Genomic DNA, 20,312 nt, shown 5'->3' on the forward strand with positions numbered 1-20,312 from the left:
CTTGTCTGAGCCTAGTCCCCTGCTGAGCAGGCAGACTCGAAGTAGGGGGGTGGGGAGTGTGCGCTTTCATAAGATGCAAAGCCCATGACAAATATCATTCTACCGTCAAAGAATTAAAAAGAGGGTGGGGAAGAGGGAGGAAAGCAGGCAAACTCATTTTATGAAGTAAGTATGATCTTGATTCTTAAACCAGATAAGATTAGCACAAGGAAAGGAAAATATGAACCAATTTCACTTAGGAACATAAATGAAAATCCTAAACAAAACTAGCAAATTGAATCCAACTGTACGTTAAAGGTTTTGCGTGTTTGTTTTTTATTTTCACAGTCAACTCCAGTTTGTCCCAGGGGGTTTCAAAAACTGAAAACCTATTCATGTGACATACGACTTCATAAAAAGCCAGGCTGATGATTCATAGACATATTGCCCAGTCTGGGACCAAACTAAAAGGGCCCTCGTGGTCCCCAGGTGCTCGGCCCTAATTCTGGAAAGGCTCTGGGCCAGAGGCACAGCTGCGGTGGGTGAGGGCAGCTATCTTAGGGGAAAATCTCTCCAAAAAAAGAAAGCTCATCTCCCCCTAGGCCCCGTTCCCTGTGGTCTCAGAACTCTGACTGTACAAAACATCACTTGCAGTTAAGCAGTTAAACCTCTATCCCTCGCCTTGCTGGTTTTGGGTTTGCCTAAGGCCCTACTAAGCTCCATCAACAGCTAGCAGTGACATGGCCATGCAGATCTGAGAGAGGAAGACTGGAAACCCAGGAGGCAAAGTGACTCTTCCAAAGTGCTGTTCTGGCCTTGCCTTCAAGGAGCCCTGGGCTGGGACCACACGTGATGGAAGATGGGTTGGGGTACCCACTTGAATGCTTTTGTATCTGAAGTGGCTCAAAACAGCTCAGAGTGTGTGTGTGTGTGTGTGCGTGTGCGTGTGCGTGTGTGTTCGTGTGTGTGTGTGTGAGAGAGAGAAAAAGAGAGAAAAGATACTCAGTGAGCTCGTGGAAAGGTTACCTGAAGGTTTGTTTCAATAAGACATATTTATTTCTTGAATTGAATGCTTGGATCATTCATCTGTCCACAGAATTGGATATGTCCGTGCCGTGGCATTCTCTTTTTGCTCCTGCTCTGAAGACAGAATTTTCCCAGTCACTCTAGCGGGTCACAGATATGGGAGGCAGCCGGTGCCCATTTGGGAAGGCAGGGGGCTCCAACAGCCACAGTCTCTCCATTATGTGTTCACTGAGCATGAATGAATCTGAATCCATGTCATATCTCTTGGAATGGCAGCCACTTTTGGGGATCTTGAGGTTCAGGAATCTACCAAACATTCCCACTAGGAAAGGCCACATGTGCTGGAGCCCCAAGGACCAAGGACTTTGGAATGAAATACACCTGATTGAGTTACAGGTGCATTGCAGGGAGTCTTCCACTAATTTGGGGAGACTTTGAGTAAGTTACCTAAATGATATGAGCCTCAGTGTTCTTCATCTATAAAATGGGGTTAATAAAAGATACCTCACAGAGTTTAGGGAGTATTAGGTGAACAGATTCCTGGTAAACCAGGGTTGTTTCTCTTACTATGTTACCTCTCCGTGCATCCTGTCTTGAAGCTCAGGGCTCTGCAGACATCAGAACGTGAGCAGATACAAGTCTGAGACTGACGTCCAACTCCTGTCCTCCCAGATTCACCTGTCAGGGGTCATGCCTGATTTCTGGTCCTGCAGCTTTCGCCACCTCTCCTTGACATAGACCCTTCATGGTTCGGTGAGACTTGACCTCCTCCTCTCAGCCTTTGGCTGCAGAAGAGTCTCTGCTCGGCAATTCTGTCCTCACAGCCTCTCAGACAGACCCTCTACCTCTGGAGCAGCTTGGCTGACAATTTTACCCTTCTCCTCACTCTGTAAACTCTTCTGGGGGTGCAGGGACACACCCTGGAGTTGAAGAAGATGGGGTTAATACTCTCCCCACTCGAGAACATCCCTCTCCCCAACTCCTGGGCCTACCTAAGGGCCCAGCGTTTGCTGCAGGAACACACAAGGACAGCATCTTTAGCAAATGGTCTACATGACTGTGGAATGGCCTTCCTGAGTCCACCCGAACAACGATTCTAGAGTAAGTTCTTGCTACAGGCAGCAGGAAGGCCTGAGGAGGAAGGCGGACAGCACAGAGCCCAAGGGTCCGGGGATTGTGGTGGGAGATGGGGAGCCGACAGAAGCAAGGAACTGAGCTCAGGCATCAGGGGAGAGGGGGTAGAGATTTAGACATCAGAGCTAGTCACTCACCTAGCTAGTGAGAAATGCACACCCAATGGGAGGCTGCCAGGACTCATCCAAAACAATGGTGAGGCCAGCACTACCAGGGACATGACTATGCACATAGCAAATCCAGAAAAACTGACATACAAATGATTGGGATTAAATAAGTGAATTAAAAAAGTCCCCAATTCACAATCAGTATAAAAAAAATCAGTTGTATTTCTGCATACCAGCAACAAACAAATAGAAAACGAAATTTAAAAAAGGATTCTGTGGTACAATGTGAAATAGACGGTTGGTCTTTGTCCCCCTTCCCGCCACCCCCAACTCCATTCCTGGCACACAGCTCTTAAAACTCTTGCAATCCCCAGGGTGACAAGAATGTTGGAACTTCAGCCTCCCCTGCCCCTACCCCTGGAAAGGGAAGAGGGGCTGGAGATTGAGTTAATCGCCTATGGCTAATAATTTAATCAATTATGCCCACCTAGTGAAACCTCCACAAAAACCCCTAAGGGACAGGATTCAGGGAGTTTCCAGGCTGGTGAACATATCAAGGTCCTGAGAGGGCATGGAATCTCTGGGCCCCTGGCCTACACCTTGCCCTATGCATCTCTTGCATTTGGCTGTTTCTGAGTTGTATCTTTTCTAATGAACCAGTAATAGGGAGGTTCCTTCCTGACTTCCTGACTTCCATGAGCCATTCTAGCAATTGATCGAATGTGAGGAGGGGTAATGTATGGGAACCTCAATTTATAGCCAGCTGGTCAGAAGTACGGGTGGCCTGGGACTTGCAACTGGCATCTAAAGTCAGGGTTGGGGGCAGGTTGTGGGGCTGAGCCTGAGGGATCTGTGCTAACTTCCAGGGATTTAGTGTCAGAATCAAATTGAATTGTTGAACACTGAGTTGGTGTCAGAGAGTTGGAGAAATGGTCTTAAGAGGGGAAAAAAATCCTCTCATTGGATGTCAGAAGCATTCCTAGGGGAAAAAACACTTAAAACACCTTTTAGCATTTTACATTAAAAATATCAGATACCTAGGAATAAATCTAATCAAAGATGTTCTAGGTTTCTACATGGAAAAATATAAAACATTACAGATAATAAAGAATGTTCATAGATTGGAAGACTCAATATTATAATGATGCCAACTATTCCCAAATTAACCTACAGAGTTACTGCAATCTCAGTCAAAATCCCAGCATACTTCTTTAGGTAGAAATTGACAAACTGATTCTAAAATGTGCAGAGAAACATATAGAATCAGAAATAGCCAAGACAATCTTGAAGAACAAAGTTGGAGGGTTACACTACTAGATATCAAGATTTATTAGGAAGCTACAATAATTAACATGGTGTGGAATCAGCACAAAGATTGATGAGTAGACCAGTGGAATGGAAGAGAGAATCCAGAAATAGACCCATTCACATACGGTCACTTAATTTATGACAAAGGTGACACTGTAATATGGTAGGGAACAGATGATCTTTTCCATAAATGTAGCTGGAGCAATGAGATATCCATGTAAAAAAAGAATCTGGAAAAATGAATTCATATCATATCCCCAAATTAATTGAATGTGAAAGGTAAGATAATAAAGCTGGTAGGAGTGTTGGTGGGGGACAGGTCTGGTGGGAGTGATTATGGAGGGCCCCAAGTGGGTGGGCTCTTCTGGAGCCCCTGACCTGCTGGGGCCCAAACCTGTCCACACCTGTGGGTCCTCAGAACAAATTAAACTACCAAGGTTTTCTTTACCTAAAGCAGAATTCTTGATGGCATAGATTAGGAGTAGGGAATTCTTTCCAAAGATTCCATCTAGACTCATTTATAAATGCGGTAGGAATACAGTGAATATTTGGAGGAAATAAAGCAAAATATTCACTGTTGTTGTGTTTGACTGGTGGGGCTCCAGGTGATTTCCTCCTACCCCATCTTTCTATTCTTCCAAATTTTCCTTAAAGACAAGGGGCTGCTCTTTTAAAGAAAACAAAATATTTTTAAATAAAGGGAAGAGGGATCCATGAGGACTGAGTTGCTATGAGATACACACCCACTAGGGATCCAGTGTTGCCAGGTCACTGGGTGTGAATCATCTGAGACTCAAGCATCCCTGCATCTCTCCAACAATGGGGCCTGTGTCCTGGGAGCACACACGATTGCCCAGACAGGGGCCCTCACTTGCCATTTCCAGGTCTCCATCTTCCACCCAGCAGCCCAACTTCTGCCATGCCCAAGGGGCCCTGGGGCTGAGGGAGAGTGGGTCAGCCATGAGGTTAAATCAGCTCAGGCCAGGCCGCCTTTAGTAGCTCCACCTCTTTGCATCCCCATTCCCTTCATCTAGTGGAGGAGCTTTTCTTAAGGAAGATACTCTGGAGGAGGGAGGTAGGAGGAAGGAGGAAGATGTTCCTTCAGAGAACCAGTCCCTGCTGCCTAGCCAGACGGAAATGATGTGGGCCTCAGATGCTGAAGAAGATATGGACAGAGGCTCAGGGTGACCTCTGCTGCCCCTGCCCCTCCCATCTGGTCTGACACCTCGCCCCAACACAGGGGAGGGGGTGCTGAAGAATCTTTCTCAGGCTGGGATGCATCATTGCAATTGAGGAATGCTTTGAACTTTCCTCTTCTGACTGGCCACTGACATCACCTCCCAGCCAGCAGGTCTGCCCGTGAGGATGAGAAGGGTGCCCAGCGCCGGGGGAGGGAAGGGAGGGGAAGAGCCCTGCCCAAACCAGTTTGAGAAGGAAGCTCCCCCTTCTGGCTGCCTCCTCCAGCCAGAGCCTGGTAGATGGATGGGGAGTCAGTCAGTTCCCGGCAGAGGCTTTCTGGAGGCAAAGCTGACACACCCGGAAAGGATGAGGGTGGAGCCGATGGGAGAGTTCAGGGAGCCACAGGCCTGGGGTCACTGAGGGGTGGGACTATCATGTGAGAGGAACAAGACTCAGGACAGAACAGGAAGTAACTTTTCTTGAGCACTTACTACGTGCTAGACCCTTTCCGAGGCCTAACTTTAATACTCACAATGACCCCAGGAGATAGGACTTATTGTTACCCACAAATCCAGATGGGGTTCAGAGAGGTTAAATAACCTGCCCAGGATCACAGAACCAGAAAATGACCAACTGAGGTTTGAACCAGGTCTGGTTTCAAAGCCCCTGCTCCATCCACCACACCTGCTCTGAGGGGATCGGGTGGTCATGAATCTCCTTCCTAGGGGTCTCTATGAACAGGAAGCGGGTGGGCCAGGGCCAGCTTCCTCAACCAAGACTGCTAGTTTCTTTCCGGGGCTGATCTGTGAGTCAGAGGCCAGGGGAGACTGGTTCTGTCCTGACTTGCAGGCTGACCCTTACTTTGGAACCAGGATTTTTTTTTTTTTTTTGCCCTGCAGTGGATGTGGGGGGTGAAGAGCTCACGTGGGTGGCTGTGATGTCAGGGCCTGGCATACAAGGAAGGGGCTGCAGAAACAGCAGAAGAGTATTTTCTCCAGCACAGGTCAATGTGCCCTTGGGAGGGTCTCAGCCTGAAGTCAGGTGACCTGCAGGTTTGGCCTGAGAAGTAGTGGGCAGAGCTTTGTGGCTGATGCTACTGTCCATGGAGATACTCAGTTTGAATGGTGAGGCCCCGCCCAGGGCCCAGCACTGTGGCTGGGCTGGTTTAGGGTCCACAACAGGTACAGCAGAGCAGCCGCAGTGGGTGGGTCACCCCACCCCGTCAAACTGCTTCTCCTCTAGGGGAGGAGACATCCATCTGCCAAGACCTGGGGCCCCACAAACCTGAGGCAGAGCTATGGAGAACCGAGCCTGCATTTAAACCTCAAACTGGAGCCCAGATTTGAGTGCTGCCATTTGAGGCAGATCCTCGGGTACGAAACTGCCTGCTTCAAACTTGCTCCAGGACTTCCAGAAGTCCTCTTGGGAATCACTTTTGGGGCCTGTCATGAGACAGCATCGACTGTTTTCCTAACCTGTGGCCTCTACTCTGCACCAGAAGTGGCGGTGTGTGACGTGGCCGCCCACCTGACCCTCCCAACCTGGCTTCCAGTGAGTTCTGGCTGTTCCCACACGTGGAATTGCTTTCAAGGGAGGGACACAGCCCATGGAAGGAATTCACAAGGATGTGCTACAGGCTGGGAAGGTGGTTTCCAGAAAGCGAGTTGGAAGGAATTTTAAGCCACTCTAAGTGGCACCGGATTTGGTTGGTTGTGTAAGTTCTAGCATGTTGTAAACCGTCTGTGAGGATAAGGCTGGTGGGATTCCCCTCCACTTCCAGACGACTGGGAAGAGAGAAGGCAGCTGCACTCCACTCTCAGAGTGGGGTGCACACCTAGGCTTCCCCCGAGGGAGGTGCAGGGCTGGCGTGTCTGGCCTGAGCGCTGGCTTACCGCGGGCCTGGGGCGCAGGATTCCCTAGTTCTGCTTGTGATCTCGGCCCACACCTCCTTTCTAGGCTTCACTGTCTCCGGGGGCAACAAGGGAATGGACTCATTCACCTCTGCCAGCTTCTCCAGGTACAGTGAGGAGAGAAACAGCATCTGCTCTAGCTGAAGGGGTGGTTTGGGGCATTTTCAGTAATCGTCACTCAGGGAGTGCCTGGTGTGAGCACAGGCTCTGGGCTGAGCATCTCACACACAGGGTCCTCTCCACAAGGCCCTGAGGTAGCCTATTATTATATCCTTATGCAGATGAGGAAACACTTGTTCAGAGAAATTAAGTGATCTGCCCAAGTGAAGCAGCAAAGAAGAGGACGATCTCTGTCTATCTGACCCAGACCCTGATATGAACGTGGCTGCAGTCAGCTGTCACCTCCCACCACACCATCCTGTGTCATTCTCAGACCCATGCAAGATGCTTTGTGACACCGACATAGAGGGAAGCCCCTGCGTTCTAGAGCACCTACAGAGGAACCCCAACTACTGCCACCGTCCAGTCCCAGAGGGGCTTGCGGAGGCTCGCCCCCTCCCCAGTGGGGCCCTTCCACCCTGAGACCTGCTGCCTGACCTCTTCTGTGCAGAGTGAGGTGCCTTACTAGCCCCTGGGTGAGAATACCCTGGACAGAAGCCAGCCTTTCACTGGAGTATTCTCATCGGCCAGGAAGATTTTTCTCTAATTTTACTTTCTGTAGTTTGTTCAATTATAAAATTGTATTATTCATTCACTTATTCAGTAAATTCACTTATTGTGCATCTACTCTGATTTCAGCTCTGTGGACCGGGGTGAACATAACAAAATCCTTGCTCTCATGCAGTTTAGCTGGTTTTTCCAAATAAATGTTGCTAAACCCCACCCTGACCTGCCCGGCCCACTTGTGGGACTTGCTGGTGGGGTCTGGCTTCCCCTTTGTCCCTGCCCAGTTTTCAGTCCCTCAATGGCATTGCAGACAGGAGCTTGTCCACACCCTGCTTGCCCAGCTTCAATGTGCTGAGTGATGGGGGGGAGGGTTCATCCTCCTTCTCAAGGCCCCTGCCCTCTGTCCCCTCATGCTCATCCTTCATGTGGGGCTGAGCTCCGCCCTCCCTCAGCCTCCAGCAGGGGTCCAGGCCTGCCATCTGCCCTCTTCTCATGACATGGCACCCCAGCACCCTTCCTGGCCCCTAAAAATACACTGGGGGGAAAGGACTGAGAGAATGTCAGTTGCTTTTCTGCCCAGCTGTCACCTGGAGGGTGGGGGGTCCTAGACCCAGGCTGTGGCCCTTACCGCCACTGCCCACAGGCTCTGGAAGATCTGGCCCGGGCTGCTGTGCTGAAGTATGGAGCTTCCCGGGATGCAGGGATGTACCCTAAGGTTCTGCTGCCAGAATGGAGTGGCCCTGAGAGAAGCCAAGTGTGCGGGGCAGAGGGCAACGTGCACAGAACACGCCAAAATGTCTGGGCTCCCCACCCTTGTCATCATTCCCACACTACAGGTCCCAGTGAATCCCCAGGAGAAAGATAATGGGGCTGTTGTTGAAAAGAATATGATAATAAAGCTCATTCAATCACTTGTGTCAACACTCCAGCTGAACGAGAGGCCGAAGAGCCAGGCTGGCCAGCCAGCGAAGGTCAATATTGACTCAGGCCTGCCTCTTGGGCCCGGCTCCAGCCTGCAAGTGCCGTGCTGTCGTCCAGCAATGGCTCAAGCCAGACTAGCCCTCTGACCTCTGTTCACTGTGCTAACTGCCTCCCCAGTCCTCAGCACTGGGATTTTCTGGGCACAGGGTTATCTGCAAGGGAAGAGTGAAGGACGGCCTTCCTGAAAGGGCTGCAGACCAGGCACTGCTTCACTGTCCCAGATTTCCAACAGCCTCCACATATAGAGGCCTGAGTCCTCATCACAATGTCCTCCGTGCCTGGCCAGAAAGAACCTCCAGGGCCCCCCAGTAACAGGATTAAGTCCCCTAGTCACACGAAAAGATTATATTTTTATAGCCTTCAACTTAATATATCTCTCCATTGTTCCCTGCCTCACTCCAAGCTCACAATACTGCTGTGAGATGGGCCAAACCTATTTTACTGGGTGAATTTTAAGGACAGCAGGAGGGTGGGAGAGGATGGAGGAAACAAGAAAGGGAACACACACATATACATGTACATAGTGCTTAGCATGTGTCAGATACAGTGCTTTTCATTAGCATTTAATGGACCACATGCATTTAATGGCCACAACTCTACAAGGTATATATTATGAGCTCCATTTTACAGGTGAAGAAACTGAGACTCAGAGAGTACTTGTCAGAGATGGTAAGTGTGGAGCTAGGATTCAAACCCACATCTCTCTGACTCCAAGGTCTTCCACTATGCCTGGTGTGCCCAGAGAAGTCAAATGACCCTAGATCACACAACTACTTAGGGCAGAGAAAGGACTGGAAGCCTCAAGCCAGAGGCTGGCTATTCCCCAGCCTGCACCAGTAGTAACAGTGTCCAGGGTCACTCATGAACAGGTGAACCTGTGTGACATGTACAGAGCCTGCTGCTATTTTTGCCTCCAAAGCTGGATCCCCTTCCAGAAATGACCCCTTCCCTGGGCCATCTCACTATGCATCCTCCATGGACCCTCTGCCTTTACTTTATTCCCATTGCTTTGCTCTAACATCCTCCATGACCCCCTGACACACAGCCAAACCATTCTTAAAGTTCTCCAAGAAAGGAGGGCTCAGGTAGCTTAGCCTTTTCCAAAACTGGAGGCTAGGCAGTTCCCTGCTGTGGCTGTCCTCCTTTATCAGTTATCATTGTGACTTCTCGCAACTGCCCTATGAGAAAGGCAAGACCATCTCCATGTTATAGATGAGGACATTAAAGTTTGGAGAGAAGTAAGGCAATTTGCCTAAAGAATCAAAGGCCAAGTGTCAGAATTTGAATGTAGCTCTTTCTGGTTCCAAACGTTGTGTTCTCAGCCACTGTTCTATATATGGCCTGAGGAGAACTCACAGCAGAACTCACACCAGAATGGGATGAAATACAGAAAACGCTGCCTACTCCTTGGGAACTCTTCATGTCTTAGACCTTGGTCTTCCCAGCAGCATCTCCCTTCCAGGTTGGATGCCACTCACTGGGTCTGGGCAAAGGTGGAGTGATTTTAGCAGGCTGGAGAGCTGGGGAATGAGCTGGCGGGCTGGGATGTGCTGAGCAGCACTTCTCAGCTGGGGCTGCCTCCCGGCCTGCTCAGCACAGAAACTGGGCCTGCGACTGCCCTTCCTGTTCTGGAGACTCTTTCCCAAACAAGAATGCAGAACACTGGCCTTGGTGACACTGCCTCACCCCAGACAGGCATCAGACCTGCCCACAAACAAAGGCTGGGCCAGAGGCCAGGGCGGGGCATTTGAAGCCTTGTGTCTGCTGTGGGCCCGGGGGTGGAAGTAACAACGCACATCTGCTAAGGATTGAAAAATGGCACCTAGAAGGGAGCACTGCCTAACAGCACCGGGCCAGCCCAGGAGGGCCACCTGCCCGCCCACTGTCCCTTCCAGCCTGTCCCTCACTGAGGTCCCAAGAAGGCCCTGGACACCCTCCCAGGTCTGGAGGTCCCTCACTCACCTCCGGGCTGCCTTCCCCGCCTCCTTGTTCTTCAGTCTCCTCACCCTTCAGTGGGCAGAGCTCTCAGGTACCGAGGAGAGGGAAGACTGGGCACCTTCCCCAGCCAGTCCTCCCAGGCCTGGGTGGAAACAGATCAGAAACTCATTGTGACCAATGTAATAAGTGTCCTCGCAGATTTTGCGACTGGGCGAAACCCAGAGCATTCTAAACTGCCTCCCCTACCCCCACCCCCTACCCCGGGCCCGCCTCTGACTGAGCTACTGTCTCAGGTGCGAGGGAGGCGGCGGGCTCCCCGCAGGGCGCACAGGGAGGAGGGGGCAGTGGGCGCAGCGCTTCCGGCCCCTCTGCCCGCCGCGCCCCGATCCCGCGCGTTCACCCGCCCCGCCTCGCCGGCCTGAGCGGTGTCTCTCTGGGATGAAGCGTCCTGCCAGCCTGGGTGCGAGCTCCGGGCGCCCACGCGGAGTAGGTCCGCTCTCGGCGCCGCCGAGTCCTCTCCGCCAGCGCCGGCGGCCCCACACTTCGGAGAGTGAAAACCCGGGGACCAGGGGCCGCGCGTGCGGGGAGGCCTGGCCCCTATCCTGGCCCCTGCCCGGGCGGGGCTCGCAGCCCCCGGGTGGTCGGGTCACCCACCTGCCGGGCGGGAAGCCTCCGGAGCTCTCGGAGAGGCCGCGGGAGCCCGGCCCGCCCTCCGCCAGAGGCACCTCAGCGGCGCCGGCAACGGCGAGGAGAGGCCGCGCTTACATGTTTGTGCAGCGCCGGCTTCACCTGCCGCGAGTTTGATTTAGGGGTGTGGCCTCAGGTAGGACGCGGCGAACGCAGGGCCCGGGAAAAGTCGCAGAGGGGCGCGGGGGCCGCCAGCAGCCTCTCAGCCCGAGGGGGGCGCCCCCGGCTCAACCCTTTCCCTCTAACCGCTCGGCTCCAGCTCCTGCCGGCCTTTTGCCTTCGGGCGCTGATCCTGGCCGGCCTGCTGTGACCTACACGTGGCCCCTCGGACCCTGGGCTGCCGCATAGAGGCCGGACCTGCATTAACTGCTGAGCGCCTCACCGCGTAATTAATTCTTTAATTTGTATTGCAGATGCACACGGGAGGTGCTGTGGAGTGGCGCGTGCCCACCCACACACCCTGGAAAGCCCAGCTGAAAACTACCACCTCGATGAGGCCCTAAGACTGTCTTGGGGTAGCCCCCAGGTGCAGGCAAGAAAGCGGGATTTAAACAGATTCCAATTTTCTCGTCAGAACTTGCTCAGTTCTGAGAGCCCGCTGGCCTCAGGATTCTAGGGTAGGGGAATCTCTGGGGAAAGAAAACCTCCAGGAGCCCTGTACCCCCAAACAGAGGGTAAGTCCGGGTTCCAGAGCCAGCATCCCCTCGTTGTCCTCAGCAGCGCCCTGGCCTAAGATCCCGAGTAGCTCACTGTGGGCTGCCCTTTGCCCTTATTTCTTCTGGATAAGAGGGTGTTTCTCCTGTGTTTATGTTGTGGAGGAGGGGCAGAGGCCATCTGTCTCTTCCCCAAACAAGGAAGTGAGAAGACTCTCTCTGTCCTTCGGCACCCAGAGAGGGCTGTGTCCAGCTGAGGGCTGAGGGTATTCTGGCTTGGAAATTCAGTATATCTGAACCCCAAATGGCTGTCCCCAGGCAGTGGTAGGCATTGGGGACAGTACAGGAATTTTTATCATTGTTGGGCACCTCAAACTTTAGTTATTAATTGAGGTCATGTATCATTTTTGTTCACTGGTTCTTTAGACATATCAGTGCAATTTATGGATGAAGAATTTGCATTATGGGCTCAATTGCTTACGCAGTTTACTCTAGGCTCCCACCAAACAGAGCTGAGGTAGCTAGTGGGAATTTGCCACCCAAGACAGGTCTGCACCCTGTCTGCCTTCATTACAAAGCCCCGGTGTCCTCCGCCTCCCTGGGAATGGCGTGGTAGTGCCTGGCGGGGACGCTGGCTATGGGAAGTGGGTTGTGTTGGGCGGGAAAGTTGGGGAGATTTGTTGTTGAGGCTTTGAAATGAACCATGAACCAAAGCTAGAATGAAATACATTACATTTTTGAACCTAGAATCAATACCCTAAGTTAATTTTTACTGACACACACATGAATTATTTTCTTTTGATACAGATACCTTATATATCAAAACCACAGCTCGAAGCAGTACTTTTGAACTGTTAAACTACAATAAAGTGTGAATATAAGAATATTATGAGAAATGAAGTGATATTTAATTTGGTTTGAATCCAGCCTTGGGTATCCCAGAAAGGCTACTAGCCAAGTCCCATCCCTACCCCGTAGGGAGAGAGTCTAGAGAACCTTGGGGGTACCTCTCACCTTTGACAGCTGCAATGGGGTTTGGGGCCTTAAGAAGGGCAGAGACTCCCAAATAAGACTGACTGAGGAGGTAATAAATCCCCTGTCCCTGGAGGTGTTCAAGATAGCAGATAACTATCAGTAGATATGCTAGAGAAAAGGTTCCTGTAGTGGATACCACACTAGACTATGGGGCCTCTTGGGCCCATCACAACCCCACATATCTGCTCTTCCAGGGGTCTACAGGAGGGTCGGCTGCAGTGAATTGGATGACTCTCTGCATATGGGGATGGCTGGATGTGAGGATGGGTCCTGAGTGATTAATTTCTAACTCTTCCCCACTTTATCTTCCTCTGATCCATGCCCAACTCAGCCCTGACCAGGAGGAGGCTGCAGAACAACAGTGTGAGAAGTGGCAGGGACACTCTGGGGACAGCTTCTCCTCTAGCATCCATGTGCCTACTTCTGGCCTATTCCCAGAGTGCCGTGCCAAGCACAAGGAGAGGGACGAGGTACACCCTCCTTTGAAGAGCCTTGACAGCTGGTGTAGGCCTTCTGGTTGAGGGAGTTGTCCACGCACTGCTGTTTTACAAACTGGGCAGGAGCGCTGGACAGGGACACGGAGAACTGATATTTCGCCATGGGCAATGGCTCTTGGAGTTCCGCCAGCTCTGGGGCACTGGTTGACCAGCACGGTCTGGGAGGGCATCAGGGAGGGCATGTGGGCAGGGCAGGCACCTCTTGGCTGTCAGCCTGTGGCTGTGAGGGCCTGTTATATCAGCTGAGCACCGATAGCCAGGGCTGAGAGCCCAGGTTAGGGCCCAAGAGGAAAGATACAGATCGACTTGTGGTTTAGAAACACAAAGACTTTATCCTTTCCCTGCACCTTTCTGCTCTGTGGCTTGAAAAACTTCCTCAGGATCAGAAATGCTGCTGACAAGCCCACTTTTTTCTTAGGGTCCTTTCTCTGGATGACTCTGCCCTCCTCTACTACTGTTAATAATGCCCGGCAGTTATGAAATGCTTCCGCTGCGCCAGGCCCCATGCTAAGCTATTTACACATATCATCACTCAAGTCTTCACAACAACCCTGGCACAGAAGCACTATACTATTATTATTCTCATTTTGCAGATGAGGGAACAGATGAGGATCAGATTGGTTAAGGAACCAGCCCAGGGTCCTATAGCTACTGAGTGGTGGACCCGAGTGTATCTGTCCCCAGTCTGTTCTCTTAACTCTGTACTGCTTAGAGGTCCCTGGTTCCAAGGACTGTCTGATATGACTTGATCGTGTGGGGTCAGGTCCCTGGGAGCAGTTGGTAAGTGAGGCACTGATAATTTGCCTCTTTTTGTCTACTCTAGCTGGTACCCAGGAAGGGTAAGTCATGTGACACAGAGAAGTAGGGAGATATCCCTCCTCCATTTCTGACCAGGGCATGAGGACCCCACATGGTACTGTGTATGAGGGGCAGAGGGGACCTCAGTTTCCCCGACCCTGTCACTGAGTCATGAGCCAACACCCTGCCTGTAGTCCCTGCATCAAGCCGTCTGTCCTTTGCAGACCCAGAATGGGACAGGCGCCATCAGGCCCACATGCAGGTACTGCCGGGGAGGTGGGAGCTGGCGCATCTGCTTGCTACGCTGCTGGAGGAAGCCCTTGGGGTCTGAGCTCCAGGAGGGGTAGCTGCCCACTCCTCCTGAGCCCCCAGCCCTAAGAGAGAGGCACTCTTTGGAGAAGATCCCTTCCCTTCCTTCTCTTCCAGGCTGTCCAACACCTGTCCCTTCCTGCTCTTGAGGTGGCCTGGGCCAATGCTCTTTATCCTGTTGGGACCGTCTGTCTCTGCCAATGGGGCTGAGAATCAACTTCTGAGGGTCTGGGAGTGTGAATTGAGAGAGCTGACATTGCCAAGCCCTTGGGCCCCTTAGGAAGGAGGGAGGTAGACTAGCTGCAGAGACCGTGGGTTCTTGCAGGATTGGAGCCCTCCTGCCTTTTTAGACTTCCAGCATGTCTCGGCCTTAGTGTCTTGATGTGTATAATGGGGGAGAGGGTGCGCCTCTCCCTTGGGAAGGTGGTGGAATGATGAGGCCTAGAGCTTTGGGGTACAGGGGCCCTGAGGACCAGCACCCCCAAACAGGCTGACAGTTTTTGACCCTCAGCCCTCTCAGCTGCTGAAGGAACCCCCACACCATGCATGCACACAGCTGCCACAGGGAGCAATGGAGCCCAGTTGAGTGTGCACAGGGGCAGGACTGGGGTTCTTCCAGGAGAACTTGCTACTACATCAACCCAACAGATCCCAGAGAGAGAACCCCAGCCCCAAGTTGCAGCACCATCTGGGCCCAGTTAGGTGTTTGGGAAAAGTCCATGGGACTCCCCTGCCTGGCTGCTGGATAGATGTGTCCTTCTGCCACCCTGACCCTCAGCTGAAGGAAACTACCACACCCAGAAGCCCCCAGCCTCTTTTTCCTTCTTCTCTAAGGGTGTAACTGTACCAGGCTCCCTATGCCAATGAGAATACATAGGCCTGTCTACCCTAAACGCAGACTGACACTGGGGGACGAACTTGCCTGATAGTCCCAAAGGGGCCTGGTGACCTGCATGAGCCACTCAGATGCAGAGGCCACTGTCCACCCATGTCAGGGGGCTGAAGCAGGGGCAGGGCAGGCTGTAGCACCCTTCCCAGGTGCTTGGGGGTATGAGCTACGCTAGGGAGGATGGCAACAGAAAGAGCCATCTCCGTGCTAAGGACACACTCATTTACAGACATGATGAATTCATTTAATATCTTCTCACTGTGATCACTTTGCAGCCCCTGCTCTTAATGGGCTCCAAAGTTCCATCCAAATGTCTGTTGCTGGCAGTTTAGCTCTCTGGCTGGCATTTGTGCTGGCAGAATTAACAGCTGGAAGCACCTGAATGGAAACCCTTCACTGTCCTTCCTTTTCTCCTCTGAGCCTCCAGCAGCTGCCCCGGGTCTGGGGCTGGGACAGGGTTGTGACTGATACTCAGGTCCTGGGCCCAGGGTCTGACTGGTAGGAAGGACAGGTGAGTTGGGGGAGTGGAAGGCTTGTGCCTGATCAGGTGAGAGCTCCGGCTGGAGCCCAGGGGAGAAAAGAGTCTGAAGAAGCGTGATGTTGGTTGTCACCCCCCAACCCCAGTCCTCTGAGGGGAACACCTTAGCCCTAAAATGCACACGGTTCATAGGCTCTGGGCTGTGTGGCCTCTTGGGAGCATTGACCATCTGGCATAGAACTTGTGAAACTCCACCTTCTGCATCCACCCTGGGTCAGTGTCAGAAGGCATGACCTAATTGCCATTTGGCTGGGCAGGGTTGTGCTTAGAGGGTCGTAGGGTGGTGGTGGGACGGGCAGCCACTGCCATCCCTTCTCACGGTCCTTCCTTCTTTAGTCTCTGGCCCACACCTTGACTGGCTTGGGGTGACCCTGTGGGACCTTCATGTGAACACTGACATGAAGGGTCCTGGTGTGTACTGCACCACTCACCTCCCCAGCCCCAGCTCCTCCTGTCTCACCATCCTCTCCTCCACCGGAGCCCTGTGTGCTTGCTAACTCCCGGCCTTGCATTCTTGCCCCTGGGTCTGGCCCCATCCCTCCCCAGGATCTGAGACCTCTCCACCTTTCCTGCTCCCAGACACACCAACTTCCAGCAAAACCTGCTCTAACGGAACATAAAAATCTTCTCGTCCAGCTTGGGCCTGGGGACAGGGAGACAGATGACAGATGACACGCCACCTGCTTCTGCGATCTGACCTCTGATGGTGGACATTTAAACTTCTGCCTGGGGTCACGGTATGTGACCAGTGGAAAGGCCACCTGAGGTAAAGGGCCTCCTGCGTGCCTCCCCCTCCCAGAGTCTGCCCCAGAAGCTCTTTCTTTCCTAGATGCTGTCATCATTACTCCCTCCTTTGGCTTAAGACATTAACAGGCTTCTTGTTTAAATGTAAAATTTTTCCTGGGAGAATAGAACTGGAGTCAATCCATTTATAAATTAGCTGGATCTGTTTATCAGAGTAGCCTGGTCCCAGGCATGGGCCAAGCCTCTCCTTGGGGGTGGGGGGCGCTGGTGAATGAGCCTGGGCTGAGCTGGGGCCCCATGGCAAGCAAGATGTAGGGGGTGGGGGATAGCAGGGCCCAGCCCCTGTTAGGACAGGAGGCACAGGGAACCTGTCCAGCCTCTTAGTGTGTCAGGCCAGACTGCCTCTCTCAAGCCATCAGGTTACCTGGCAGCTCTCACCTGCCCCTGCTTGGGGGCACCTTTGATGATGCTGTCAAGGGAAGGGCAGTCGGGGCAGTAAAAGAGTCCTGGGGTGGGAGACAGTGACGCCTGGGCCTGAAACTGGCTCTGCCCCCAGTTAGCTCTGTGATCTCAGGACCTCACTTTCCTTCCCGGGGTTCTGCTTCCCTGTATACAATTATGAGGGCTGCGTTGAACATTCTCAGGGCCTCCTTTTGGCTTGAATATGTATGGTACAGCAATCCAAGGCAATCCCAGGTGACCAGCTCCTTTCTGGGGCAGACCTTTCCTCCTCTGCGCTCTTCCCCGCTGGACGCACAACAGGACCCTGTTCCCTGCACCTCTTTGTGCCTTCTCGCACAAGTCCATATGGCGCCTCACTCAAAGCTGAAGGAAAGAAAATGGAGGCTGGAGGTGCCAGGCCAGGACTGAACCAGAGAACCAGTCCTCCCGGTTTTAATCCTGCCACCGCTGTAGCACTCAGGAGCCCGGGCAGGCAGGCAGCAGGGGCCTTGAGCAAGGTGACCGGTTCATTGCTATTTGCCCCGAGGTGAGTGGGCAGGGTTCTCACTGCACTGGGATCAGAGACCAGAACAAGGGACCAGCTGACCTGAGCTTTCCGGGCCTGCTTCTCTGAGCGTGCAGAGGCCCTCTCCAGGTCCTGGGCAGCCTGAGTGTGCAAGAGAACACAGCCCTGCCTCCACCCCCTTAGCCAGAGGCCCAGAGCCCTGAGAGCTTAGCAAACTCAGGCAAAGCAGAACCAAGCAGAAAGGTGCCAGCATTGCTGACTGAGGCAGCTCTTTGGGAAAGGTCGCCACAGAGGATCCACAGGTGTATGAAAAAGATCATTATTGTCCCTCTGCAAAGACCTGGGTCTCTGCACTGCCTGGTGGCTCATGATGAGATTTTATAGAAAATGCTGGCCAGCATGGGTGTCCCTTTGTTGGGGCGGATGTGGCCCCACATAGTTATGAGGGAACCTGGTTTTTATGAACATGCAAGAGTCTGTCATGTTCGGCTTTCCTTTCCACTCCCCCATTGGAGGGCTGTAACCTCCCCCAGGGCAAGGACTCTGCCCTGCTCTTATCAGCACTTCCCACCCCACCCCCACCCCCGTGCTGCCACCAGCATTTTGTACTCTAGTTCTTCAGGCCATCGCTGTCCCTGCCCTGGAAGGACTGAGCCAGATAGAAGGGGCCTAGTGCTGCCTAGAGCCCACAGCTTGCCCAGAAAGGACACGGCCCCCTTAGCTCACACCTCCCACTTCTCACCTTTAGCCCCAGTGGGCCCTCGGGCTGAGCTCGGAAGGCACAGCTTCTCAGGACCAGTCGGCCTGTTGACCTGGGGCAGGAGGGCCAGCCCGGCTTTAGGAAGTTCTTTCTGCCTCCGAAGCGTCTATTTTCCATGCTCTATTCCAACCTCCTGGCTAGTCTGCTTCTTTTAGGGACAGGCTACAGAAGGCCCGCTTATAAGTTTTACTAGCACCCTTCCTCCCGCCCCAGTCACCTTCCCACTCAAATGTGGAGGGCATCCTCTGGGAAGGGCTCTGCCTTGACCACAGGTGGGCTTCCCAGGGGTCCTTCCTGCCTTTCGCACCCAAGACACTGCACAGAGGAGCCCCTGGGGCCGTTTGGGTAAGGAATGCAGTCCCTCAGGGTCTCCGCCTCCTCCCTGCCTGGCCCGCCCACCGAGGCAGATAGTTGGTATAAGAGAGCCAGCGACCAGAGCCTTCCCTCAGCCTTTTCCTCTCTTCCTCGCTAAGCCCTGGCCTCCACCCTCTGCCCTGTCCTGGCCCAGCCAGCTGCCACCCTACTGGCCTGCTGTTTGTCTGGGGCTCCCCTGCCTCGGCCACTCTGCCCGTAATGGGGCACTCTCCACTGCTCAGCTCTGTGTACATGGGGCACCCCCCAGGCTTGGAGTCACCTTTTTCCAGGCAGCAGAATACCCCATTTCCTCATTCTGGAGCCAGATGTGGGGATTAATTCAGTGGGAGACACTTGGGTTCATCCTGATTCTGGTCCCATGAACTCCTCCAGGACAGAGGGCATCCTGTTCGTTCTTGGGAGTTGTGCCCAGAGTGGGTTTGCTGTGGCTGAGGGTCCCAGACCTGCCTGTAACTCTCCCTGGGCTTGGCACATCCCAGAGAGCTCACAAGAAGTGTCTGTCCTTGGGGGACTGATAGGTCCATGCGGCCCCCATCCCCACCTTGTGGCCACTCTCAGCTGCACAGCGCTTTCCATCCAGATCAGAGGCTCCTGGAAAGCTGGCTCCTGGTGCTGACCCCCCCTGACAGGCACCCTGGTCACTGGAGCTCCCAGGTTTGTCACTCCTGAGCTGTGGAGGGGACCCCTTGCTTGGCCCCAAGGCCTTATTCTCAGCTGGATGAGCTTCAGTGAGGCCAAGGCCCAAGTGCACTACTTCAGGAACCAGGTTCCCACCAAAACCACTTAGGGAAAGACTCTAAGCTGGACCCTCTAACTGTGGTTTGTGATGCCAGGGGAACAGCAAACTACACTGTGTGAGCCTGGCTTCTCGGTGGGGCTTTATAAACCCGAGCTCACTGGGCTTGACATCCCTGGAGCCGACTAAGTCATTAACCCTGAAGGGGAGTCTGAGGCTAGTGAGGAAAGATGGTGCTCTCAGCCAGGGAGCCCCCAAACCCAGCCTCACCCCGAGTTTCACAATCAGAATCTGTGCCAGGCCAAGCTCAGCATAGGGGTGTGCCTTGGATCCTGGGGCCCAGCGGATGCTCCGTAGATATGAGGGGAGTGTCCATAAGTGGTGAGGCTTCCTGGACGGGTGTTCTGGTGGCACTGGCGTGGCCCAGCAGGAAGGGGAGGTAAAGGCAGGAATAGCAGAAAGAAGAATTTCTCTCTGGCCAGGAAGCCAGAGGGCAGCTTGCACTGGGTCGCTTCAAAATCCATGTGGAAAGGGAGTGGCAGGTCGAGTGGGGCTCAGCCCAGGATCCCACAGCTGCCGCCCGGGTCCCAGGTGGTGGGTAACCTAGACATCTTGGCACCCCCACCCCACCCAGGGGTTCCTGAGCCACGGAGGCAGCAGGGATCTTACCTTGGCTGTCCTCTGGGCAGCTGGGCCCCAAGCTCCTCACTGCAGGCTGGTGCTTGTCTCTAGCCCAGGAAGTGGCACTCCCTTCAGGCAAAAAAGAAAAAAAGGGAAAGGAAAAGAAAACCTCAGTGCTTTTCTCACCCAGCCGCTTCTCCCGAAGGCTCCTGGTTGGTGTCGTCCTGCCTCTGTGGGCACACAGCCTCCTCCCTCCGGCGGCTTACTCACCGGTGTGCCTGTGAGGCTGCCAGCTGTGTGGGGGATGCAGGGGGCCCACACCCCTCAGCCTGACACACTGGAGCATGCATGCCCTGGGAGGTCGGGGCCCGAGGGGCTGGCCTGAGCGCCCGCCAGGTCATGGGAGAGCAGAGCTCTGGGCAGCACTCTTCTCAGGGATGCACCCACGTGAGCTCGGAGGAGGACACTCAGAGGT

The 20,312-nt window shown here is 53.5% G+C and overlaps 1 protein-coding gene across 5 annotated transcripts in view; it reads right to left on the bottom strand.

The window, feature by feature from the left end:
- PAK6 (p21 (RAC1) activated kinase 6) overlaps positions 1-20,312 on the bottom strand; it is a 33,836-nt gene that overhangs the window by 12,596 nt on the left and 928 nt on the right. For 2 of the 5 annotated variants that reach the window (XM_010989329.3, XM_031453310.2), the window contains exons 2-3: positions 19,886-19,966; positions 10,253-10,370 (exon numbers count right to left, since the gene is read on the bottom strand). The gene's annotated coding sequence lies outside the window, so the exon portion shown is untranslated. Of the gene's footprint in view, positions 1-1,005; positions 1,120-10,252; positions 10,428-10,882; positions 11,013-19,885; positions 19,967-20,312 lie in introns of those variants that run through there. The other 3 variants (XM_064485742.1, XM_031453312.2, XM_064485741.1) reach the window with 3 other exon arrangements.

Source organism: Camelus dromedarius, chromosome 5 (genome assembly GCF_036321535.1).
Source record: "Camelus dromedarius isolate mCamDro1 chromosome 5, mCamDro1.pat, whole genome shotgun sequence".
Classification (NCBI taxonomy): domain Eukaryota; kingdom Metazoa; phylum Chordata; class Mammalia; order Artiodactyla; family Camelidae; genus Camelus; species Camelus dromedarius.